The 21,423-nt window shown below is 43.0% G+C and overlaps 1 protein-coding gene across 2 annotated transcripts in view; it reads left to right on the top strand.

Moving 5' to 3' along the window:
- The window catches only part of LOC137553164 (protein FAM240B-like), a 98,922-nt gene that overhangs the window by 17,242 nt on the left and 60,257 nt on the right, over positions 1-21,423 (top strand). Inside the window, exon 1 of one of the 2 annotated variants that reach the window (XM_068271435.1) lies at positions 16,076-16,135. The exons of the other annotated variant lie outside the window; for it this stretch is intronic. The gene's annotated coding sequence lies outside the window, so the exon portion shown is untranslated. Of the gene's footprint in view, positions 1-16,075; positions 16,136-21,423 lie in introns of those variants that run through there. 2 annotated transcript variants of the gene reach the window in all.

Raw genomic sequence — 21,423 nt, 5'->3', positions numbered from 1 at the left:
CCTTTACGTGTGTATAGTTGTTTCAGAGACACCCTCTGTTGGTAACCCCAGAGTGTGAGGTTGTCCGCTGCGTCTCTCCTGTAGGAGAATTGACGCCTCCTGCTCGTTCCTCTCCAATCTGGAACCATCTCACTATGGATAACCAAGACAAGGTACCCCCGAATCACACACTCCACCTTTTGCATGTACCCATTGTACTGCACTGTACCTTTTAACAAAACTTTTGATCGGTGCATCGATTCTGGGAGTGTGACATTCAAGAGCAGATTTACACTGCCGTTAAATTCAAACTTCCAGAACACCTGACCCTTCAGACCTTTCACCAACATTGTGCCATGAAATTTGTTTCCACCTGGCACAAGTGCTCTTTTCCTCCATCCCTGATTGGTCCATCTGTGCCAATCAGAGGGAGGTGGGAAAGGATCAGTACCTTTTCTCCAAACATTAACATGCTTGGACCTTGTGTTCTCATTAACCCCTTATTGTTCATGAGAATGTCCTCTCTTCGGTCTCCTAGGATGCAATGGCAGCCTAGGATCACCATCAGCACGGTACTCTTCATTATAAAAGCACCTCCTTGGGAAAGAAAAACATTAGCAATTTGCATTATGCTTTGCTCAGTCAGTTTTTTTAGTCTCTTTCCGATCTCCGAAATCTCGTTTTTTAGTCTCTTTCCAATCTCAGGAATCTCGCTGTTCTCCAAACTCGGATTGTCATCTGGAACCTTTTGTTTATCCGACTGACATCTCTGTCTCGGCTGCCAGCACCTCAGCTCTCTTGCTTCCATATTGCCAAACTCCTGAAATCGAAATACAAACAAATCAATTCTTATTAACCCATTCGCGGTCCGTCGTTTTCACTTGAGAAATGTTCACCTCCCATTCATTAGCCTATAACTTTATCACTACTTATCACAATGAACTGACCTATATCTTGTTTTTTCCGCCACCAATTAGGCTTTCTTTGGGGGGTACATTTTGCTAAGAGCCACTTTACTGTAAATGCATTTTAACAGGAAGAATAAGAAAAAAACGGAAAAAATCATTATTTCTCAGTTTTCAGCCATTATAGGTTTAAAATAATACATGCCTCCATAATTAAAACTCAAGTATTGTATTTGCCCATATGTCCCGGTTATTACACCGTTAAAATTATGTCCCTATCACAATGTATGGCGACAATATTTTATTTGGAAATAAAGGTGCATTTTTTCCGTTTTGCATCTATCACTATTTACAAGTTTAAAATAAAAAAAAATATAGAAATATTTCATCTTTACATCGATATTTAAAAAGTTTAGACCCTTAGGTAAATATTTACATGTTTTTTTTTTATTGGAATGTTTTTTTTTTATATTAAACATTTTATTTTGGTATTTTTGGGAGGGTGGGATGTAAACTATAGTTTTATAATGTAATTGTGTGCTGTTTTAAATTTTTTTTACTTTTAGTTGTAGTTTTACTTTTTGGCCACAAGATGGCGGCCATGAGTTTGTTTACATGACGTCACTCTAAGCGTAACACACGCTTAGAGTGACGCAGAGGGGAGGAAACGGCCAGAAAAAGCACAGCTTCCGAGAGAAGCTGTCGCTTTTTCAGCGGGGAAGAGGAATCAGTGATCGGGCACCATAGCCCGATACATTGATTCCGTGGCTACCGAATCCGCGGTTGGGAGTGCGCGTGCACGCGCGCGATCGGCCACGGGAGCGCGCGGTGGCGCGCATGGTTCCTGGACGTAGTTTCTACGTCCAGGAACCGAAATAGGTTAATGATTTGGGTTTCGCCCTGCGGCTTGTACTCTGTACAATTTAAATTGATCCATATATACCGTAATTGATCTCGTTGCTTTATGGTTCTCATGAACTCTGTTTACTCTTTTTGGTAGATTGGAGTTAAACTTCTCTCCCCTACCTAAGTACTATCCTAAGTACTTACCTGTTTAAAATATGCTCCCGCGGACTTCACCATTGGAAGCTCTCACCTCATTGCAAGCTCTTTCCACATCCCCCCTTCTGTACATACGCGGCTGTCGTATGCCCAGAGTACGGATGCCACACACCTGTTGCTGCTTTGCAGGTGAGCCTGCAATGCTCTTGCTCATTTTCACATTTTCTTACCTAGAACTTCATTGCGATAACAGCTCTACTAGAAGTCCTGTGAGTTGTACCCTCTGACCAATGTTTGCACTTAAACGACACAGGGCGCAGGGCTAAGCATTCCAGCGTCATATGCCTGTATGCAGATCCCTGAATGCCCACTTGGTAGGTAGTCATATGGCAAACCTGTACTGATACACTGTCACTGTGTAAATGGCAATTCCTTCATCTTTATAATTGCCCCATGAACTGCTGCCAGTTCTTGTTCTTTGTGCTACACTTGGTAGAAGTTAGAAAAAAAATATTTGACCAATCAGTGGACGAGAAAAACGCACAAACAGTCCCAGCCCTGCATTGACCTCTTTGTCAAGCTCTGGCCCTGTCCACGACAAAAAATGGAAAAAACGTTACCACTCTGCAGCCGCGGTGACGGATACCTGGATTGGTCAACTCCCTTCTTTTTCCAACTCCAGCACCCACTGATGCACTGTCCTCCCTTTTACTCTCTTGGGAATTCATGCTGCACCACCCGTTAAGGTGCCTCACTTAAAGGAATAATCCCATAAGTAACCCAGTACAGATACTTCCTTGATCTGCTCTGCGCTTGCAAATCACTCCCTGGGAAATATCTGATGTCTCCATGCCCCTAGCTGGGAAACACTTCCTATCTGTGACCATGCTAGTCTCACAGCAACTGCTTGGTGCACATGCAGTTAAAATGCCATATTCTGGCATTCCTTTCCCTGGACCCAGGCTCTGGGGAAATACTCCGGGATCCGAGATACTAAGTAGAATATCTCATTATCTCTACCATCCGTTCCTCTCAGCTGCTCTGCCCGTTGCCGTGAGCACAGCCTGACATGACGTGGATCCTCCAGCCCCTCCTCCCCCCTGCCATGACATGTGGGGGCCATGACTCGTGGGGGCCATGACTCGTGGGGGTGGGGGGTGGGGGTGGGGGGTGGGCCCTCCCCAATGCCGCCATTTTGAGTCCTGGACTGCCAGCTAAGATGGCTGCTATACAATCTCCCATAGCAACCTCTTAATCCTATACACATTAGGAAGAAAAAAAATCAAACAGAACAAACATTTTATGCCTAGTTACATATAGCATAATTACACATTGCAGAAAATCAGCATTCCGCTACATACACTCTCGGATGCCTGCAAAAACCTTAGAAAAACCCCGTCCCAGCTGTGCTAGCTGCTTCATACATTAGAATCCCCAGTGACGTGCGAATCTCTCCACAAAAGCAGCCACCCGCTTATCTCAGACATAACTCAGAACTACTAGAGCGTGCTGTGTCCTCTTCTCATACAAAAACCATTGCTGTATAACTCTAAACAACACCTTAACCGTTACCATCCCAGTTACAAACTTATTCTGAGACGAACATCCATCAGCCGCTACACTCCCCCATGTCCACCTATCTCTGCTGCGGGGGACACTACGCACACATCTGGCATACTTTCCAGACCTTCTCTGTGAAGTAAGAGAGAGAGAAAGACAAAAGAAGAAAAGAAAAAAAAACAATTAACATCTGACCAGCGAAAGAAAACATGCCTGTGACAAATGTGGATATAACTACTATTTAAACCGTAACATGCAACACAGGAACATTAAATCATAAGAAATCCTCCCCTGCACATTGTACGCTCTACACCGGTGCTGCAACCGACCTTCCCCCCATCCTCACGGGAAGGGGAAAAATACGCAGCCTCCAACCTAACATAGCAGCTGCACATAACACAGAATGCATTATCAACTCCTTGTACAACTCCAAATACAATAAAGATAATGCAATATAACAACGTAAACCACACTTGCCTTGTTCAGCGGACTTCTTTTGCTTGCCAATTCGATCAGCTGTAGCAACTTTCCCACAAAACTTCTGATAGGACACACCTGGAGCTCCTGTGCGAGCCCCCCTCTGCTCAGTGGATCGGTTTCTCCCGCTGCCAGCCAGCCAGCCTTGGAGTGTTCCCACAACTCGCGATTCTGTTTAGGCTTTTAACTGCATGTGCACCTGCAGCTTAATTTTAACGTCCAAGAGTTTCACCGCTGATTTCCTCGAACTGCAGCCCGTGTGCTGGCTCACGCACACCACTTATCAGCTTGATAAGCTTTCCAGTCTGCTTCTATTTCGCTTGTTTCGCTGTGGAATGTCTTGAAAACTTCGGCCCCTGGCCCTTGTCTGCCTGTTTCGCTAGACAGTGAAGGGTTTAACGGCACCACTGTTAAAATTCACCTTTTTGCTTCGACACCAGCAACTTCTTAGAGTTGCACCTCACAGACTGTGAGATAACTTGACTCTCACACAGCAAGCATTATTGGAGATAGACCGTTCTCAGTCGTCTTCAAAGTACACGTTGTTTATTCAATACACAGATATACAGATACAGTTCATCATATCTTAGCCAAGCAAATTCTTCTTTAAGTCCCTTTGCGTTACAAGCTCTTGATCACCTTCCTGTTGAAGGTAATCAGGTCATCTTCTTTCTATACTAAGTTACATCATCTAGACTACCTATGTACAGCATATATCATATCAGAACAGAAATGGATTATATAAAGGTTTAAGCCAGCAGGGACAGATAGCAAGACAGAAAAAGTGCTACTCCATACTCCGGCTGTGGCTTTTATATGAACCAGAAAGAGTTAAATTTGACCCCATCTGATCCATCTATGATTGGTTCAGATCCCTTGTGATGTCAGGACACACACCTACCCGATTAATATTCTATAAGATATTATGCCCTAGTTGCAGGAATGTTATATTTTATAAATATGGCCCATGTTGATTGTTGCCGTAGTCCATTTGTCTGGGGCAGTGTAGGCCTAAGACCTTGGACTAGGAACATCTTCTCAGTATCTGCTTGTATCATCTGCTTCAAGCAGACACTGAGATGCTTCTGCCTGCATCACGAAAACCTCTATTTAAAGGTATACTCTGCGAACAAGCCTTTTACCTAAAACTCAGTCCAAATAACTGAGGCCTACTTAAATTATTTACAAGAGGTGCATGGTGTGCATGCGCAGAAGACCATGACTAAGCCGCGGGTCGCGATTGTACTGAGGGAACAATGGCAGCCTGGAGCAGAACTTCGGCGTGGGACCTGATAAACTTCTAGGAACTGGAAGAAACCCTGGGTGAGTAATACTTTTTTGGATAAGGGTTACCACTAGTATCCTTTAAAGATGCACAAATATGAATATTAAGCACATAAGCACTCTTTGCCCAGGTGATCATGCTCTGAATGTCATAGCCTTGTGTGTGAACTTGAAAATCCACTCTAACCTGCAAACTTTTTTTAGTCAGAAATGTTTTATTTTTATTGTATCTCTCGGCATCTGTTTTACATCCAGCCAAGATCTTTATGACTTAGCAGTGTATTGATGTTCCTCGACGTGTCCTCCAGCAACACTGTACAAAAGCAAAGAGAATACAACTGACATCAAGATTTGCATCAAATGTGCCATTCCATTTCTATGCCATGTTCTTATAGTCCAGCATCCTGGTGTTTCACCATCACTTCCTACCCGGCGTAACAATCCTTTCATTTATGCCTATAAAAAACAAGACTCTGAGCCAATTTCAATTAGGTGGGGTCAAGGCTTTAAAATGGTAAACCTAGAAATGCCACATTAGGGCCACCCTCTGCAATTTTTATGAATCCGAAACTATCAGTTTTTATATGTTGACATAAAATCCACAGAATTAAATTACTGGTTTATATAGGAATGCAGTAAACAAAAAGCTGTCTTCATTTCAGTGAAAAAAGGTTCTTAACTATGTTTAAGCCTAACATATGGCAGGTAATGAGGTGACTCTTAGTGAATTCCTGACCACTGTTCTCAATCTGTCTTTAGATTTAAACTGCATGGCTATGTTTTTCAGTATAAAATTTTACAGTCAATTTACTTTAATCGTGCCAGTGTTTACTGTAATGAGTCCTGGGCCCTCCTGCTGCTGCAGTATTTATGGGCTGATGTGAGCGTATGATGTGGTCCCTGTGTGCGCAGTGATGTATTTCCCAAAGAATGCACCAAGGACAACATCGGTTTGACTAATGATGAAATATACACCGTTCTGCACTTGTTCCTAAGAGAAATCACAGTGTCACAATCGCAGCAAAAACATATAACTTTCTGTGACCGATTTGAAAAGAGTAATGGAGAAAAACATTTACAGAACTTCTGTAAAAATCCTGTAATAAGTTTAGTAAGTTTTTCATAGACTCAGTAGTGCAGTAGGTGAAAGACAGTTCAATAAGCTGATTCTGAATTCTAGGTGAGGCGAGGTATGGCAGAGACAGTATATGCATACTAACCTGAGACTGAAAGCATGTCATGCATATAGCAAAGAAATAAAAAATAACACGCCAGGATTACACAGCTAACAAGAATTTATCTTTATATTATTTACTGTGTTTTATGTAACTTAGAGCTTAAGGCAACTGGCAGAAATGGTACAAAATCGGACAGCATGGAGAGAACTAACCCATAGAATCGCCAAAAGTCAGATATGACTGAATGGATAACATCATCATCATCATCATGTAACTTTAGATACAAATACTGCTTATCATGTCCAGTAAATATTTACTATAGTGTATCAACTATATGCTCAAGCTCTAACATGCCCTATGGCGTAGCAATAGGAGGTGCAGAGGTTGCGACCATATCGGGGCCTTTGGGTCAGAGGGGCCCTAAGGGGCCCACCTTCAACCACAGTATTAGCTCTATATTGGTCCTGTGCTGGTAATATTATTCACTTATATAGATGCTTTGAATACTAATAATCATTAACAAACTGTTCCCCATCCCCTTCTTGCACCTCTGGCACTGTGGTTGTCCTTGGCGGGTTTTGGTTCGCTGTATCAATTGTTATGTACAGAGTGCTTGGGGGGCCTCAATGTAAAACTTGCACCACGGTCCACAGCTTGTTAGCTACTCCACTGAACATGCCTATGCATGTTGGTGATCTATCATTGAGCAAGGAATCACTCGTGATATATGCCTAAAGTCATCCACATGCAGAAAGCCCAATCTGATGCCATTCAAAATTGAATGCTGATTGTTACAGTACAATCAGGGCTGGTTCTAGCTACAGTGGGGCCCTGGGGCAAAAGTAACTTGGGGGAGGGGCCTTGATGCCCCCCGTGCAACCAAATCACCCCCAGGGCCTCTGAGCCATCTGCCAGGCCCAAGCCAATCTCCCTTCCCCGGTCTCACAATATCATTAGATGTCCTTCATATTTGCCCTAAAAAGCATTTTTGGGTTTTCCATTATTCACCTTTTCCAATATCCCCGCTCTCATCACCATTGCTGGAGGGGGAGGGGAGTACCTTGGGGGGTACACATCACTTTAAATGATTCTGCGTCCAATTGTTTATGGAGTGAGTTACTTTACTTAATATTCCTTTTAGTGTGCATACATTTGTAATCACACACAGACCATCCATCTGAGCTCGGGCTATGCCATGCAGGAGGATTTCTCAGGCCCTGCTGGGCTGATTTTCATCATTTTTTTTTGCTACACACAGCTAGCACTTTGCCGCCGCTTTGCGACAATTAGCCGCCGCTCGCTGGCCGCCCCCCCCCCCCCAGACCCCGTGCGCTGCCTGGCCAATCAGTGCCAGGCAGCGCTGAGGGGTGGATCGGGACTCCCTTTGACGTCATGACGTCGATGACGTCGGTGAAAATCACCCCGCCCGTCGCCATGGCGATGGGGGAAGACCTCATGGAAATCCCGTTCAGAACGGGATTTCCGGATGGGCTTGATAGCCGGAGGCGATCGAAGAGGGTAGGGAGATGCCGCTGCAGAGCGGCTTTGATGTAGCTGGCGCTAGGCTAGCTACATGTTTAAAAACATTTTTTTTAAAAAATAGTGCTGCGCTGCAACCTGGCGGTTTTAATTAACTGCCAGGAGTGTTAAGTGTATTGCGGTGTAAGACAATGTACATCTCTATGTACTGATGCGAGACACTTTTATGCACTTTGGTTCCTACGGGAGAAAATCCCTTTACAAATATTTTGTTGTTGTAGTGTTAGGTGTCGGTGATTGTTTGAGGTTAAGGTTACCATGATGCATTATAGAAGTGATGAAGGTTAGAAGAATTCAGTATTAGATGTGAAATGGTCAAGTACGTTTGAGAAACTGTGTTGAAATGCATGGTACTGAAAGGTCTTGTACTGTCTGTAGTCCTTGCAATAATGTTGCCTGCAGTCACTCACTCCATATGGATACAGTTTTCATAACACATGCAAGAGACTTGAACATCACTGTTGACAATGCATGTTAGGTAATGAATAAAGAAAAACATCTGAAATTGTGAAAGAAAGCCAATACCAGTCCTGTGTTTGTGGAGGCGGTCCATCCTTACGAGTCGCAACACTTTCTGACTGCCATTTGATGGATAGATTTCCTCTCATCATTACAGTTCCCCATCCCCACACTTTATGACATTAGCAACATTTTAGTTCAGGGAAATACCTGACAGGTTTGGTACTAATGAATCAGGGTTTCTTTGGCTTGATCATGCTATTTACATTATGCTATTGTAAAAATATAATCTTCCTGGTGGTTTCTTGTACTTGCCGCTCAAACCTTTTGTCTTATAATTTCTTCATACTTCTGGGATACGTTCCCCAATATAATGTATACATTTTTTTTTCAACATTGTTTGCATGTTATGTGTTTGTGTAACCTTGATCTTTATAAGATAGATTTTTTCTTTATTTAATGTAACGTTTCAAGAAAGTAGACTGTATGTTGATGTGTAGAAAGAGGAGCTTACCCTATTTTTATAGATTTTAAGCTCTTGCATTTCTCCTTCTAAGAGTTTCTTTGTGGGACATCAATATTTCCTTCTTACAGGGGTGTAACTACAGCCACTGCGACCGCCAGGGGGCTCAGAACTGTAAGGGGGCATCAATTACTACTTCACTCTGTCTGATAAAGGGGTCCAGCCTTCAGATTATGTGCCTTTGTAGATACGCTTGTTATGGGTGTGAAGATCCCGATGTCTACACTTATTTTATGACCCTTATAGGATGGGCCCCCAGACTGTGAGGGTCACAAGCGGTAGGCAAGGGAAAGGCTGTAAATATTGGGGGGCATCAATGTTTTGCTGGAGGGCCCCATGATTTATAATTATGTCACTGCCTTCTTACCTCCATCTCATAGCCATGGATGTACTGCATCAAGCCACAGGGAAAATAGTTTTGTTTCTCCCTCATGATGGCTTCTTGCAAAAAAGCATGCTTCATGTTAATACAAGCTGGCTTTGTTGTACCCTCCAAGACAGTGTTACCGCTTCCAGGTGTTTACAGGATTAAGAAAAACGCGATCAGAAATGATGTCCATAGCCTTTCTATTTTATGCTAGCTTCAGAAAAATAAGAACTAATCAAAAATACATAAACAAATATTTGCATTGATTTTTATATAACCTGTCAACATGTTCAATTGCAGAATCCATACTAATTTAACACGGTTGTATCTTTTTTATTATTACTTTTAATGGTAGCACTTTTCCTCTTTTACGCAAAACGTATCAGAAACACGTATCCCTTTGATTCAAAGATGCCGCAGTCAGAAGAGGTCTGTAAACAGCAAATCAATGAGGAGCTATAGAATAAGGAATGGCAAAATGAGCGGAACTGGCACAGAACAAATTAAACCATCATAATGGCTCTTCATTTCTGATTCTTTTAGCATTGCTCAGCAGGAGTGTGATTGCTGTCAGATACAGTGGAACACGGAGATGTCACATTGCTCAGTAATCATGCTTGATGACCTACCAACATAATCATGTTAAGTTTTATTCATGCTGATCTGTCTATGGAAATCATCCTTCAAGCACGGGGAAACTATCTAAAACTTGACTGTCAAAACTTATTAGTACCTTCGTTCTGTCGATGAATATAGTGCTGATTATTTAAATCTGAAAATCTCTTATTCAACGTTATTTTTTCCAATGATGTTTCAAATAACAGCCCTCCCAAAAATACCTGCAAGATTAAAATGATATTAAACACACACAAGTAGACGGATGCTGTGCTTTCCTTCTTTCAGTTATGGTAAAAAGGAAAAAACAGAATTTGTATAGTTCACTTTGATGTTAAAGGACAGGTAAATCTTCAGGTTGTGGAGAGCATAGACAAAAGGACGGGAGGAAAACCGGGAGCCCAATCTAGTGCAGTATTGTAAGTAAGGAGAGCACGTTCTTTAAGTAACATAGAGCTATTATACTCACAAGAGCGGGTTGCAATGAAAGCAACCACTGAAATCACATGTGGGGAAGTACAGACCCCACTCGGCCTTGTCGGCGGAAGTTGGCAGCTCCTTTTGAGAAAAATCCACTTGGTCCAGTGGTAACCCCAATTAAGGGGTGAAGATAGAAACGTAGACTGGTTAAGGAGGTGCCCGGTATTGTCACACACAGTGTGGGGTGTAGTTTAGAGGTTCATAAATAATACACTTAAAGTGTAGACAGACAATAAATGGAAGGTCCTACCTTGCAAAGAAAGTAGTCCATCCACTGAGTTTATTTCTAAAAAGTAGATACTTTATTTGGCACTTAGCTGACAATGTGTTTCACGATAAAAACCACTTCCTCAGCTCGAATACTGTGCCTTCAAAAACAAACAAGGCACTTAGGATAGCATACAGGTATAAGTCTATCATATTATCATCTATTAAAAGTTATAAAAAATCATAAAACATCCCCATAATCGGGTAGCATTCACAGTTAGAACCAAATAGCATTTCAAATAGAACATAAAAACATAAAAAATACAATACTAATTCTTAGTACATTTGCAGCAAGTAGAGTCATAGAGAAGCGTCATAGTGCTGTATGGTAATCTATATAGGACAGTTTGTACAAAAATATGAACATCCATTTGTAGCAAATTTGTATAGAGAGTGACCTAACAGAGAAGTATAAACCAGGGCCGTGTGTATATAAGTCAGAAGGTAGTGATACTTTTGTATTGGATATGGAGTCTATCGTTTGATTCCATAGAGAGGGGAATGAATACAAACATAATTTTATGGGCTAGGAAGAAGGGGCATGAGGTGGGGAGCAAATAGACAACAGTGTGTATAGGATAGTGGGGAGGGGCGTTACTAATAGCCCAGTTTTTAACCAGAGTTAGGATGGCTTTTATGCACTAGGCTAGCTAACTATGTTCACCAAGTCCCCCGGCACCTCTTGGACCCCCCGATCGCTACCGGCAACACTCACCCATCCTCGATCCCGCGAGAGCCGCAGCTTCCCAATTAGCTTCACTTGTGGCTATGGCGACGATCGGACATGACCTCATGAAATCATCGACGTCATGACGTCATGCGCAGTTCCGATCCTCCCCATAGCGAAGTTGGGAGCTGATTGGGAGGCTGCGCCATCGCAGGATCCCTGGGGGGTACGTATACCAGCGGCAATGGGCGGCGATCAGAGGAGACCGGAGGCATACTTAGCTAGCGAAGTGCTAGTTGAAGAATATAAATAACATTGTATAGCCAAAAATCCTCCCGGTGCCATGCGATCCCCTGCAGCGGCTAGCCCGACACTGTGTCGGGCTTACCGCCAGGGAGGCTAAGTAGCATTTTATTGAGGTGTGAAAATATAACCTAGGAGAAAACTTAGGAGAAAAAAAATTAAATGAGAACCTTTGCTTCTTATATGCTGTTTCATATATTTATGTCTCCTTAGGCATTTTTAACAATTTGAGATACTAATCTTTATTTTATTTATTTATTTATTTATTTGTAATATTTTGATAAAAAAAATATTGAGACAGAAAAAACAAGAAGAGATGGGATTTCAAGAAAGTTTTGCTGTAAATGCGGTCCCTTCTTTACACTACTACCATATGAAATTAAAGAAAGCCACAGAAAGGGACACAGAAAGTGATAAAAAAAAGGAATTACAAAGATTCTAAAAGCTTAATCTCCTCTGTTCGAAGCAGGAAAATCTGGCGCATAGCTCCGCAGCTACTTTCTGGCGCGCCATTCAAATGTATTGAAAACGTAATACACCGTTTTCAGGTGGCATCGTTGCTGTGGTGGAGTCAGAGAGTGCATTGCCCGGCTGCCTGCGGTGGGGCGGGAGGAGGCAATAGCTGCCTGGGGAAAAGTGTAGCAGATGTGCGCAGGGAGTGGGGGCCAACTCCCACCCTCTGTTCCTCACCTCGGGAGCCCCCTCCTTTTAATGGCAGCGTAGCGGAAGATACAGCTGATCAATCACCGCCCGAGGCTCCGGTCTTCAGCAAACTTTAGAGCTGCAGGTCTACACTGCCTTTTCTCTCTGCAATGCTGATTACACTACTTCCTGATCCAGTGTAATCAGCATTGCAGAGAGAAGAGGCAGCGTAGACCTGCAGCTCTAACGTTTGCTGAAGACCGGAGCCTCGGGCGGTGATTGATCAGCTGTATCTTCCGCTACGCTGACTGCCATTAAAAGGAGGGGGCTCCCGAGGTGAGGAACAGAGGGTGGGAGTTGGCCCCCACTCCCTGCGCACATCTGCTACACTTTTCCCCAGGCAGCTATTGCCTCCTCCCGCCCCACCGCAGGCAGCCGGGCAATGCACTCTCTGACTCCACCACACCACAGGCAGCCTGGGGAGGAGAGACTGTCCTATCTTCTGCAAAAAAAACGTTTTTAGCAAAACGAAAAATTGCGTTTGGATCACAAACGCTAAATATCGTTCAGAACCATGCGCCATTTTTTCCCTGGCGCCGGTTTTTACTGTATGCCCTCTGTTAGATCCCAAACTTAATAACAAAAAAAACAAAGTTCTAATGGATTTCCAGTCTTTAACCACAACCTCTCATGATATTCCAGATACAATATTTCATACATTATTGAGCAGCTGGAAGAAAAATGGACGTATTATACAACAAGAGTCAAAACTGGAAAGTTTCAGAGTGTCAAGTTTATTTATAGTTCCACAAGATTTACAGTTATCAAAAGTACACATTTTGTAGTAGCTATTGGCGTGATAAGCTGAGTCTGTCAGTGTGATGTACTCTGCTTGCTCCACAAAATTTACAGCTGTCAGAGAGAGACAGGCACTCTTTGGCAGCTTCGGAAGAGATAAATCGATCTCCATTTCATAATGTCCACTATTTCATCACTCTGTTGGCTTTCTTACACAGCACTTCCCTGCTGGGTGTTATTTTTTTCCTTTATATTACATCATTTCAAGATGGAAGTGCCCATAAAACAATGTTCCTGCCAATGTAGAGTGCTGAGGAACACAGTTCACTAAACTGTATAATAGGGCATTATGCAGCAGGGGGAAATATTATAATGTATTCATTATTTCTAACTCACTAGCACATAGACAACTTTGCTTAAAATATAATTTGCTTTAGTGAAAATACATCTAACTTTACCTCAATTACCTTCATCTTTGATAAGCTGGATAAAATCTATATACTATTAGCTGAGTATTTAAAAACAAGAAAACACACGGGAAGAGTGAAGAGATAGGGGGGTCTTTAATTGTCAGTAGGAGGTACTAATCTGCAGGTTTCTGGACAGTGATAGTCAGTCACATCTCTTACTAATCATTTGAAATGTTATGGTCAGGCTTACTGTTACCATGGAGATAATCATTAGGAGATATAAATGCCATACAGCTGACAATTTCCCTGTGCTGACATTAACCACCTGCAAATATATATATATATATATATATATATATATATATATATATATATATATATATATATATATATATATATATATATATATATATATATATATATATATGAATATATATGTATGTATATATATATATATATATATATATATATATATATATATATATATATATATTGCAGGTGGTTAATGTCAGCACAGGGAAATATATATATTAGTAAAAAGGCCAATCTGTTAAAAAGCGGGCACTAGACCACAACCACTAAGCCCCGGCAACGCGCATACTGATGCGTCCTGCTCACCCGTCTCCCACCACTGTCCGAAGTATATGCACACAGGGAGATTTTGCTTGCTTAGCAGTTGGAAAAAGCTGTTATTTCCCACAATGCAGTGAGGTTCTCAGACAGCAAACTGTCAAGTCTGGAAGCAGGGACACACACACAGGGACAGGACGCAGAGACACAGGGGATTTATCATATAGGATATACACACAAACACACAAACACACACACACACACACACACACACACATATATATATATATATATATATATATATATATATATATATATATATATATATATATTAGTGACCTTAGCCCGTTTAAAAATTGGGTAGGTCTGTCAGTAATCCACCTTGCGCACACACTACCGCTCCTTCTGGCCCCGTCCTCCTCCGACTCTCGGCAGTGTCTCTGCATCTTGTCCCTGCATTTGCGCAGTGCTACAAAGCACTGACACATGGACAAATGCAGACACACACACACACACACACACACACACACATATACACACACACATTTTTCCTTATAAGACATTTGGGCCCATTTGCAATTTGCAGAATTTTCTCCCAGGTGATACTTTCATATCTTGTCAATAAAATGCCTTTGAAACCACTGGAAAGCAAGAAAATACTCAAGATAGTTTTGATAGAACTTTTTATCAAGTTTTTGGGCACGTTTTCATTTGTAGCGTGCTGAAAAGTTATTTTAATGAAAAGCTCTCCCACGAAAAATTCCTGGAGGAAAAGTGAATTGCATATGTGCCTTGGTGTTTATGAAAGTATTAAAAGAATTGACATTTTAAAACTAAGTAACAGAAAATAGTATACGCCAACCAATAAGATTTGATCAGGGATCTTTTGTGCGGATTTTAGGGAGGCAATACAAAGATCAGTTTCTTTCAAGCAAGCTGTTACAATCCTCGACAAAAAAAAGTGTGATGTGTGATGTTATACTGCACATCCATTTATGTTAACTGCCCAGTCATTTTGGTTGCTGAAATATAGTAAAATTCAAAGTGTAAAGGAAATGTTGATGAGATTCATTACTCCGCTACTGGTCAATGAGTCACTCATCACATAAGAGGCTGGGAGGTGCAAAGAGTGGGTCAAGGTCAGCTTTTAAAAGAAACCTGAAATCTGCATATTATTTCTACACCCTGTATTTTTTAAATACTGATTATTCTAATACATGACTTTCATTCCAGGGAACCTCTGATTATGTACTTTATCTGTTTGTATTCCTCAGGTTTACGACAGGTCCTCTTGAAAATATATTTGGATTTTTAAAAAGAAGCTGATATCACGGGAAACCTTGTGCAAGGTCTATTTCTAGTCTTGCAAAGAAAGTAACCTTTACCATATGAATCATATGAATTAACCACTTTTTTGATGCCATGGCTAAATATAACTTAGCCAGGTTACCCATATAGGTCATTAGTGACATACATTGTGGTTTTGAACAGCTTTCTATTCGATAAGTCGATTGACTAAAGTGAGTAGATGGTGGAGGTTGATGGATGAGGTCTATTGACAGCCTCCCTGCAGCATATAATGTGACGTCATGCATGTAATCTCCAGAAACCAGAGGACTATTAAAAAGCTGCTTCAGGCTAAAAGTTATTACCTGCTTATGGATGACTGGAGAAAGAGTCTGCACTGACTGACAGGATCACTACCAATTCCTAGTTTATTAGCACTGGGATATCACACATAGTATGATAGGCCTCAGCCAAGACTTGAAGGCATTCTTCCAGGGAAGGTCTATAGAATAAGTGTCACATCTGAAGCACTCACTTGGGAACAACCCATTCACCTAAATCTGCAAGAGGAGACACATTCTTGTCACTCTGGCTAAATGTCAGAAAACTGAATACTTAAATAAATATATATTGGTGGTGAAAAGACACAAGTCTGAAAGGCTCCTGACCACTGGAGCACAATCAACAAGGTGCGAGGCCATACCAGCACATGTGCAGTAGTGCGCAACTTAGCTAAGTCACACAATGGCACAGTGGATCGAGGATGAGGATTGGGTGAACAGTGAGGGACCTAGAAGACTACAGGGGTTGGAAGAAGCCCCAAGTAAGTCAAATATCACTTTGTAGTTTTAACTCTGTATGTTTCAAAAATAAACTTACTCTAACTGTCATTGGACTGGGCATTAAACAGGAGTAGCATTCATATCTACAAAAAAAATGGAAAAACTTGGTGGTGGTGGCAGCATCATGCTCGGGGGTGCATCTCTTCAGCAGGGACAGAGAAGCTGGTCAGAGTTGATGGGAAGATGGATGGAGCCAAATACAGGGCAAACTTGGAAGAAAACCTCTTGGAGTCTGCAAAAGACTTGAGACTGGGGCAGAGGTTCACCTTCCAGCAGGACAATGACCCTAAACATAAAGCCATTTTTTCAGATTCCAGCATTCTGGCTAATGATTGAGAATTACTATGAGAGGTATGAAGAAAGGCAAATTACTTGAATGACAGGTCCAACGATTAGAGTCACCCAGAGGTACCATAGGGCTTATCTTTATTTGCATAATAAAAACTGTGCAATAACATGATTCCAGTGAGGTATTAACTATTTACATTCTGCACACCCTACATTTTAAGGGCAGAAAAAAACTTTTTTAAGAGTCCCTTACAGCGTCTCAACAAACCTAGGAAATAATCATATACAGTGGGTTGCAAAAGTATTCGGCCCCCTTAAAGTTTTCCACATTTTGTCATATTACTGCCACAAACATGAATCAATTTTATTGGAATTCCACATGAAAGACCAATACTAAGTGGTGTACACGTGAGAAGTGGAACGAAAATCATACATGATTCCAAACATTTTTTTTACAAATAAATAACTGCAAAGTGGTGTGTGCATAATTATTCGGCCCCCTTTGATCTGAGTGCAGTCAGTTGCTTATAGACATTGCCTGATGAGTGCTAATGACTAAATAGAGTGCACCTGTGGGTAATCTAATGTCAGTACAAATACAGCTGCTCTGTGACGGCCTCGGAGGTTGTCTGAGAGAATATTGGGAGCAACAACACCATGAAGTCCAAAGAAGACACCAGACAGGCCAGGGATCAAGTTATTGAGAAATTTAAAGCAGGCTGAGGCTACAAAAAGATTTCCAAAGCCTTGAACATCCCACGGAGCACTGTTCAAGCGACCATTCAGAAATGGAAGGAGTATGGCACAACTGTAAACCTACCAAGACAAGGCCATCCACCTAAACTCACAGGCTGAACAAGGAGAGCGCTGATCAGAAATGCAGTCAAGAGGCCCATGGTGACTCTGGACGAGCTGCAGAGATCTACAGCTCAGGTGGGAGACTCTGTCCATAGGACAACTATTAGTCATGCCCTGTACAAAGTTGGCCTTTATGGAAGAGTGGCAAGAAGAAAGGCATTGTTAACAGAAAGCATAAGAAGTCCCGTTCTCAGTTTGCCACAAGCCATGTGGGGGACACAGCAACCATGTGGAAGAATGTGCTCTGGTCAGATGAGACCAAAATGGAACTTTTAGGCCAAAATGCAAAACGCTATGTGTGGCGGAAAACTAACATTGCACATCACTCTGAACACACCATCCCCACTGTCAAATATGGTGATGGCAGCATCATGCTCGGGGGTGCATCTCTTCAGCAGGGACAGAGAAGCTGGTCAGAGTTGATGGGAAAATGGATGGAGCCAAATACAGGGCAAACTTGGAAGAAAACCTCTTGGAGACTGCAAAAGACTTGAGACTGGGGCAGAGGTTCACCTTCCAGCAGGACAATGACCCTAAACATAAAGCCAGGCCAACAATGGAATGGTTTAAAACAAAACATATCTATGTGTTAGAATGGCCCAGTCAAAGTCCAGATCTAAATCCATTCGAGAATCTGAAAACTGCTGTTCACAAACGCTGTCCATCTAATCTGACTGAGCTGGAGCTGTTTTGCAAAAAAGAATGGGCAAGGATTTCAGTCTCTAGATGTGCAAAGCTGGTAGAGACATACCCTAAAAGACTGGCAGCTGTAATTGCAGCAAAAGGTGGTTCTACAAAATATTGACTCAGGGGGCCGAATAATTACGCACACCCCACTTTGCAGGTATTTATCTGTAAAAAATGTTTGGAATGATGCATGATTTTCGATCCACTTCTCACATGTACACCACTCTGTATTGGTCTTTCAAGTGGAATTCCAATGAAATTGAATCATGTTTGTGGCAGTAATGTGACAAAATGTGTAAAACTTCAAGGGGGCCGAATACTTTTGCAACCCACTGTATATAAAATACTTACAACAAGTGAAAGAAGTATTTGATTCCAGGCTAATTTTGCATGTTCTCCCTCTGGCCAAGACATGGCCAGTCTATAATTGTAATGGTAGGTTCATTGTAGCTGTGAGAGATAGAATAACAACATAAGAACCCTCAAAAATCCAATGCCCCAAAGTCAGTGCTTGAAGTGCATTGTAATGAGTGACATAAGTATTTGATCCCCTATAAACCAGTAAGATTTCAGGCTCCCAGGTGTTTTCACTGTATGCCAATACAAACTGAGATTAGCAGAGATTAGAAGCCCCCTCTGTAAATGAGGCTCATATAGATTTGCAGATAATAAGCAGCAACAGGGTGTAGAATAGGTGGGAACAGGGATGGATCAAGACCAAGTTGCACCTGGGGCAAGGTCAGGTTTTGGCGCCTAAAGGTCAGGTTTTGGCGCCCAAACTGCCATTCATTTTTCCGCCTTTTTAAGAACTCAACAAACTGTGCCTGGGGCAAGATACCCGCTTGCCGAAATCCCCCCCCCCCCCCCCCCCCCGATCCATCCCTGGGTGGGAAATGGGTAGAACCAGAAGGGATGGAGTGTGGGATGATGAGGAGAACTGCCTCTTCCTCCTCATCCTCATTTGATGGGTGGCCCAGACAAATAAAGTTAGAGATTGCAGGGACTTGGTGGGGTGCAGAAATGTACGAAGGGTGCTGTGAGAGATGTCACAGCACCCAGAACATTGCTCTTTGTGGATTTTGATTTGGTGGAACTGGCTTCAGGGGTCCTTTAAAGGGAACCTTAACTCTGGGGAAAAAAATAAGCCCCCTGCAGCCATCCTGTGTCGTGGGTGGTAACATGTTTCTTTACACGTGTTGCAGGTGCAACGCATATAAAGGATACATATTACTACCCGCGGTAGCGTCCTGCACCAGCTGGAACGCGTGCAAAGGTACGCATTGGGGGCTGCCGACTCCAAGTCGGCAAAACTGAAACTAGCTGACAGCGGGGGACCGGTAGAGACGCGACTGACGTCCAGGGCACAGGATGGCTGCAGGGGGCTGGTAGATGCCCCAGGTAAGTGAAACTTATTTTTTTCCCGGAGTTAAGGTTCCCTTACAAAAACAAAAAAAAAGGATGCTTAAATGATCTGCAAAAACTGATATAAATTTAATCTGCACTAACTGGAGTTTACCATTATTGCCCTGCTATACGTATACAATTCTGCATTGCAAGGTAGAATGTACGCATGTATTCGTTCAACCATGTGCATATTTAGTGGATTATTGCGGAAATTTTTCCGCATAAGGGCATAAGCGCTCGCATATAGCGGATTATTGCGGAAATCTTTCCGCATAAGGGCATAAGCTGGTTGAAAATGCGAATATTTGTGAAGATTTTCATGGAAATTTGCCGAATTCAAAAACAGGATTTTCGATGCGAAAATAAGTTAAGCGAAAATTCGCAAGCAACACTGGTGGCCAGCTGCGACGACAGGGAGACGGGCGGATAGCTGCAACGACAGGGGGAAGGGCAGATAGCTGCGACGACAGTGGGAAGGGCGGCCAGCTGCGACGACAGGGAGAAGGGCGGCCAGCTGCGATGACAGGGGGAAGGGCGGATAGCTGCGACGACAGGGGGAAGGGCGGATAGCTGCGACGACAGGGGGAAGGGTAGCCAGCTATGACGACAAGGAGAAGGGCGGGTGCAATGACAGGGGGAAGGGCGGATAGCTGCGACAACAGGGGGAAGGGCAGCCAGCTGCGATGACAGGGGGAAGGGCGGATAGCTGCGATGACAGGGGGTAGGGCGGCCAGCAGCAATGACAGGGGAGAGGGCGGCAAGCTGTAATGACAGGGGGAAGAGAGGTAAGCTGCAATGACAGCGAAGGGGGTGACAAGTAGCAACCACAGCAGCAGCAAGGACAGCTTGAAGGGGCAGCGACAGGTAACAAGTAGAAAAGAAAGCAGGAAGAGTGAAAACAGCAGGGCTGCATCTTACTTTTAAAAGATCGGTCGGGACTCGGTAGGCAGAATCCGTGGGGGTGAGTGTGATGAAGGATATTTTCCTACTCTTTCCTGTGCTGCTCTCTTTCCACATGGACATTCGGGGGGTGGGGCCTCTGAGATCAGCTCTTCGGCATCCCACTCTCCCATGGGTGCAGAGGGTTGGTGCCTCGGTGCAGCTGGGCACCATCTGCCACATCCTTCCCCCGTGCATTGCTGTGCATTGTCCAATCATGCGGCGGTGGGGAGGTGACTTGCCAGGCTGCATGGATGCGGGCTGCCATTTTCTTGTAGCCGCCGTTGCCCGCCGGTAAATATTTAAGCTCTAGCACTGCATCCTCTAGGGCGCTGGCTGCAGGCTACTGCTGTAAAGCAACCACCAAGGACACTGGCTTGGGAGCTGCCACAACTCCATCGCGCTGAGAGCGGGGTGAGTCAATTTACTCTCTGCCGACTGCTGCTTTGGCTCTGAGAGGGCATTTCAGAGTGGGAGGGCCGCCTCTGTCCCGTAAGGGGCCTGTAGGCACGTGCCTACTGTACCTTACGGTAAATCCGGCCCTGCCTCAGCCTATGATGACTTGAAAATGTGATCAGATCTTTATATAATTAAACCTCTGAGCCAGAAATGTCTGAGCAGATAGCAAGTTAACTAATGCCTCATTCAACTCTTGTGGTTACTACTTCAGTGTTACCTACATCATCCACTGTCACTGTATTAATGGTCACAAGGTGCTATCAGACCTAACTGGAGATCTGAGGAGACAGTGAGTCTCACACAACGAGTGTGGTGGTGGCTGACCTGTCAGCATCCTAATGTGGCTGGATCTCTTGTGAATTGGATGCAAGCGTTTGAATATATGAAAAAGTTGGACTGTTTTATGCAGCATCTAGATAATTGGGACTGAGTATCAGGTACATATTATGGCCAATCATATATCAGTTTTGTTAGCCTAATTATGACAAATTACAGAAGTGATATGATCTGACCTTTTCCAGAAGATGTAGAAAATAATAATAATTATTATTGTTGATTTATATAGCGCCACCATATTCCGTGGCGCTGTACAAAGTAAGAAACAAACATGGGGTACATAAAAATACAGACAATG

Source organism: Hyperolius riggenbachi, chromosome 1 (assembly GCF_040937935.1).
Source record: "Hyperolius riggenbachi isolate aHypRig1 chromosome 1, aHypRig1.pri, whole genome shotgun sequence".
In the NCBI taxonomy this organism is placed as follows: Eukaryota; Metazoa; Chordata; class Amphibia; order Anura; family Hyperoliidae; genus Hyperolius; species Hyperolius riggenbachi.
This window is presented reverse-complemented; position numbering and strand designations above follow the sequence as displayed.